Below are 6,000 nucleotides of genomic sequence, written 5' to 3' on the forward strand. Positions count from 1 at the left end.
ATTTTAAGATTTTATAAGTATGAAACAATACGTTGTGTGAAGCAAGCAATTACCGTAGGCCTGTTGCTTGTTGTCTGTGACCTGCATTAAACCTGTAGTGCTGATGCTGAAAATTGTCAGATGACATTATGGTGGGGAGAAAACAACGTGTAATTCTGTTTAGAAGTGCAGTGTGTATGGGTAGTCATACTGACGGGACAGTCACTTTACTGGGGGAGAGAGAATTTAGTAATACAGTATAAAATACAGCAAACAAAATGCTGAAAATGCTGCTACTACTTGATGCCCATCAATACCCTATTTGTTTAGACACTTGCAGGCAAAGTATTGCTAATAGGCTACCATTTTAATGTGAATATCAGAGATGAGCTGCTGAAACTCTAGTCCCAAAATATTCTTGGCTCTTCTCAACCTAATTGACGAAGCAATTCTGCTAATCATTTTTCAGTCATAACTGCTACACAAAGCAGAAGTCTCTTTTAGACAGCTTTTCATCTTACTCCTTTTGTGAAGAAAATATAAAAAGAGTTATATGAAAGGGGAATGTGATCTTACTAAGAGAAGTTTTTCAGTTGCTGAGGATGCAATGAGAAAGATGGGTTGAATTAAAAACCATGTCCTGAGCTCCCAGGGTCCGTGCTCATCACTGTAAGAGCTGCGTTGTTGCTGTGGAAATGCATTCTTCCCAGCTCTGGTCAGAAACATTCATTGCTCGATGCAAGTTCATCCTTAGCAAGTGATACCATTACTGCAGGAAGAATGTACGTGGAGCTCTAGGTATAGATATTAAAGTGTGTGGCACATCTAAGTTTTTGCATCTCAAATACCCATTCACCTGTTGTGACCTGTTTTGCACATTATAAACATCTTTTGTGTCTTGGGTTTGTCTCTTGTCACTGTAATGGAAACTATCTAAACCTGAAAAAGCAGGTCGTAGGGAAAAAGGTTGGTTATGATCTGTTCTACTGGGAAATAATTCCTAATGTTGGAGTTGATTCAACTGCAAGAGTGTTTCGTCGGTAATATCCATGAACGTGGATTTTATGGCAGAATATAAGATTGTTAGAGAATGTCTCTGCTGGACATTAATGCATGTGACCATTAATTTTCCTATCTGTTGCGTCTCGTGATTCTTCCAGCCTTTGTAATGATGCTTTTTTTTGCATTTGTATAACTCTGTTTATTTAATGTGGCATGGGGAAGAGGGAACATGGTCTATCCTTCTTTCTTGGACAGATGCCACTGCATTTAACCAAGCCAAAATGTTGGCTGGCTGTGTTACTCTGGAATGGCTAAAGGAGCAAATAACTGCAAAGCAAGTTAGACAGCAGATTTACAGCACACCCGCTACTCCAAGGTAATGTCTGGTGTGGAGATTCTTACCCTTTTGTAAATTCAGGGTAGCTTACCCCACTGTGATCAAAGGGTGGCTTCTTTCTATTTGCCGCGGGATGTGGGCAGCTGACTTGTAAATCCGTGTCATTCCTTGTTTTGTGTTTAAATTGGTTGTTTGCTCTGTCTTTATTGCTGTAAGCCAGATTGGATAAACTGATACTCTTAATGTGATCCAGCTCCAAGAGAGCATACCGAAAAGTATTCTAGTACGTGTTCAACTATATCCTTTGCTACACTTTGTAAAGTAAGAATTATATCTTGCATGTTGGCAAATATTTAAAATAATTGGAAGTCAAATCTTCTCTCCCCCTTAGCGTGCATGGAAGCTGCTTAAAGTTGATAAAACTTGAACTTTATTGGCAGAACTCGAGTAGAATCCTATCCCCCAAATTCTGGGTCACTTGGTACCTTTTTAAAAAAATAAAAAGAAACATTAAAAAGTGCATTGCGAGAATGCATGCTTAGATACACATCATGTTGTTTGGACATGTGGAAAAACCCAGCTTGAGATTAGCAGTTTAATGGGGGGAAAAAGAAATCACGTATTCAGTTGCTGCAATGCTGCTCTTTTGAGTCGATCTTCTGCTATATGGCTTTCCTAGGTCTATTTATAATATATTGGATTGTTCATGACTTGAGTCCCATTCTAATCTTGAATATAATGGCCTTACTAAATGTGCATTTTTATAGGCATGGTCAAGAGTGCAATACTTCTGTTTATGACTATGCAGCTTTTTCTTTTTTCAAAATTTGAGGTAATGATGCATATGTGAGATGCTGCCAGATTCGTTAAAGTCATCATTTAGTCCAAAGCTCTTCAGAATTTTGCCACAAAAGTAAGAGTGTATGTGTAAAAATGTTTTTGCTGTACACAGAATTGAAATTTAAATTATATAAAAAAACCAACTATTTTTTCAGAGTGATTTTTTTTTCTAAATGCTTCAAAATTATTTAAAAGTTCAGTCCAATCCATTGGGAACATTTGGGGTTTTGCTGTTGAAAAATAGTTATTTGCTCACAGTTCTGAAGCTCTTGGACCAATCATGCAATCATTTGATGCCATATAAGTGATACCATTTCATTTGGCCTCATCTCTAGCAGTGGCAGTTGTTGGAGTCTTTTAGCACTTTGCTCAGCGTAAAATAAATACATTGAAATTTTGTATATATACACATACATGCCCACATACATTGTATGTGCGTTTGTGTTTGTGTGTATATATACATGCACATATGGGTTCTTAACTGGCTCTTTTAATATGTGAGGTAAATGATATTTCCTTGATGTGAAGTTGGCCGGAGCTAATAGCATAGTTCCTACAGCCCGGACAGCCGAACGAAGCCATTTTCATTGATCCATAGATTCAGTATCGGCACACGTGAATAGTATTTGTCAGTCATTTTAGGCATAGGATGATGGACAAGCCACAGCTACTTCTAGCACTGTAGTAAATATTTTGAGGTGTCAGGTGTAGGTTCTGAGGGGAGGAAGCTCAACTCAGAGGAGCTGAGGAATGATGCTGTGGTCAAGTAGGGATCATTTGGGGGAAACAGTGTGACTAATCTGCTCCAGGTAAGTCTTCAAAGTCATTGCGATCACATACTTTAAGATAACACTTACTTAAAAATAAATAAATAACAGTTTTTCTGTAGGTTCAAAAGCATGGTCTATTGGATTATATGATCATTACCTACTTCCAGTTCCAGAATGGGACAAAAAGATGAAGGCAAAATAAAAATACTGCACATTTTTTTTCAGGTTGACCTTGTTTCTTTAGAGTAAGCATTTGACATTCAGATGCTGGGGAGACAGGTAAGAAAGGAAAAAATAGCTATTGTGCTGAAAGGCCTCATTCCTAAACCAGCTTCTGAGCACACTTGCTGTTTTTTAAAATAAATAAATAAATAAAAATTTGAGTGAAGTTGTTCATGGTGCATTAAGTTGAGCCTTGCATCATGGTAGCATGGGTTCGGTCATAATGTGTGAAGTATTTAAAATCAGATCTGTTTCAGCTGAAATTGGAGAGTGGGGTGCTTGGGAAGTATCTGGATGGTGTATTCATCGTGGCAGCACAGATTATGACAATTGGGTACTTGGAGCAAGTCGCTGTTCGGACATCTTGCTGTGTTGTGTTCTGGCAAGGTGGCCTCTTTGCTAATGTAAGGAGTCAGAGCTCCACGGCAGGCAGTGGGGTGGTTGGTTCCAATTCACATGAGCAGAGGATGTTTAACCCTAAAGAACAGAAAAAAATTTGCTTTCTGCCAATATCCCGTGAGGATGAGGGAAATGTGTGGGTCAGGATGCTTCTTTTGCATAAGGTGTTAATGCTTTTGTAAACAACAAAAATAAACATTACTTTTTTCATGCTGTTTTGAGTTTGGTTTTGTGCATCCCGCAGAATGTCCCATCTTTGAATTACTTGCTCATTTTACACCATCGCTCAGGTTGTGTTGGTGTAATCTGTCATGTAGCCCAAAAGTTTGAGCCATTTTTTCTGGCACATCCTCCCAGTTTCAGGCTTGGGGGACTTCGTAAGTTTGGATAATGCCCCAAAATCAGTCTAGTGGCTTTGAAGTGCCCTTGCAGGACTAACTGTATATAAGATGCCTGATTAACCTGCAAGCCTCCTGGAATATATTCTGGCTGTAGAGTGCATATATCTGCATCAGCTTTGGTCTGTATGCCATCTCCAGCCTGGGAGGTTATGGTTGGAATGGACCTCGACAGCTCTCCTAGCACAACACATCGCTGGGGCTCCTGCCTTGGGTCTGCAGGAGAGGAGGGAGGGAAGGGGCAGCAAAGTGCAAGGTGGGTGTAATGCCTGAGTATGGTGGTTCTGGCTGTGAGACCTCAGACAGTCTTCCATCTCCTGTTTTAAGAAGGTGGTGGTAAGTGAAGCTGCACCCTGCATTTAAGGCCACTGATTTTGTTGGTCTTGGAAGTATTGACCCGTATGGACACAACAGAAAGCCAGGTGGTTTAGCTTTTGCTGGACACCGCATTGTGTTAATGCCATCTCTCTTCTCATCCCAGGGAATCTCAAGAGCTTCCGACTGGGGGTGGAATTCACAATTACTTGTTGCTGTGTGTGATATGTTCCTTCATAGCCAGTCCATAAACTATCATCTCTCTAATCAAGCTTATAGTGAGTTGCAGCCCACGTCGCGCTCCTGGCACCTAAGTGCAACCAGACGCTGCACGTCAGGTAGTAGAGGAGCAAGTCTGCCATCATAGCAAGATGTGGTGTGGTCAATTATTCCTTACATCATTTGCAACTCTTGCTTCAATTCCGTGCTGGCATCCTCCCAGCAAATGTACAAAACGTACAGAGCAGGGCTTGCTCATCAGATGATTAACGTGCTGGCGGTGGGCACTCTGCCCAGGCATCTTTTCCATGATACTTGTTCCCTACAAGTAATTGAAAATAAGCCTGTGTGATTAAGTTAGATTCATCGGGTGATTCAGTAGGATAGACTGGGCCTTTCGTTTTTCATGTTGGGCTTTCTTTACCATGCCACTTGCTTCTTCCAGGAAATTTGGGTTTAGGAGAAGGGCTTTATTGCTTGCTTGCTCAGCTCCAGTCACTGGCGCCATCACAACAGACACTGGGTGAGCACATGCTGGAGATTTAAATGCCAGTGAGGTACTTACTCCAAGGCAGGACTTTCTCTCTATGGTCCAGTGCCTTTCCATATCTTTTTAGGCTTAAGATTTCAAGTAGCCTAGCAAACACGCACACACTCCTCTCATACTTGCCTGTTGTGACGTCCCATTTTACTTGATGACCAAGTTGCTTACTGATGGGCATGATCACGGCTGCTTTGACTGCTGCAGTACCTGCTGTGCAGAGCCTGGTCAGTGCGTGCTGACCTCGTGGTTTTAAAACACAGCCACCAATTACTGATGGATAGAGAGGATATTTGAGGTAAGAAGCTATTTACCTTTCAATACAAGCTGGTATGGATTCACTGCTGCCTGCCAAATCCCTATCAGATAGGGTTCAGTCTGCTAAATTAGAAGAAATCTTTGGTTCTTTAAGTGATTCAAAGATAAATGCTGCCTGTCCTTACCTTTAGGTTGAGAACTGCTATGTCTGTGATGGTATCCTCATACATTTGTTTCATCAGCAAACTGCATTTATGCTGGTATCCTTTGGAGTGTTTTTGTAAGAGAAAACTTGACGAATACAAGAACTAATTTGGGACAAAGGCTAGGGGATGTGGAGTGGTGGCTCCTCTCATTTTTTGACCTTGCCTCTAGCTACTGCAGGAATATGATGATTCCTGTGCAGCTCTTACTGCTATGTATTTATTATTTATGGATGCTGTATAAGTATGCAAGTAGTGTACTTGTTCATAAGTACATCCTGAAGTACTTTAAAAAATGCTTTCTCTCTTAAATTACAATAAAAACATAAAAATAAAAATAAGGGACTCTGCAATCTTTAACCACAAATGCGTGTGTTGGAAGTCATGATAAATAATAAATATTACGCTGGATTCGCTGATCAATAGTATTTTCAGAGCTTCTGAAGATATTAAAACAGCACAAAGCTCTAAGAAGTTGAAAACTGCAGTGTAACTGCTAACAAACAGTATTGCAGAG

Source organism: Aythya ferina, assembly GCF_964211825.1.
Source record: "Aythya ferina genome assembly, chromosome: 3".
Taxonomy (NCBI): Eukaryota; Metazoa; Chordata; class Aves; order Anseriformes; family Anatidae; genus Aythya; species Aythya ferina.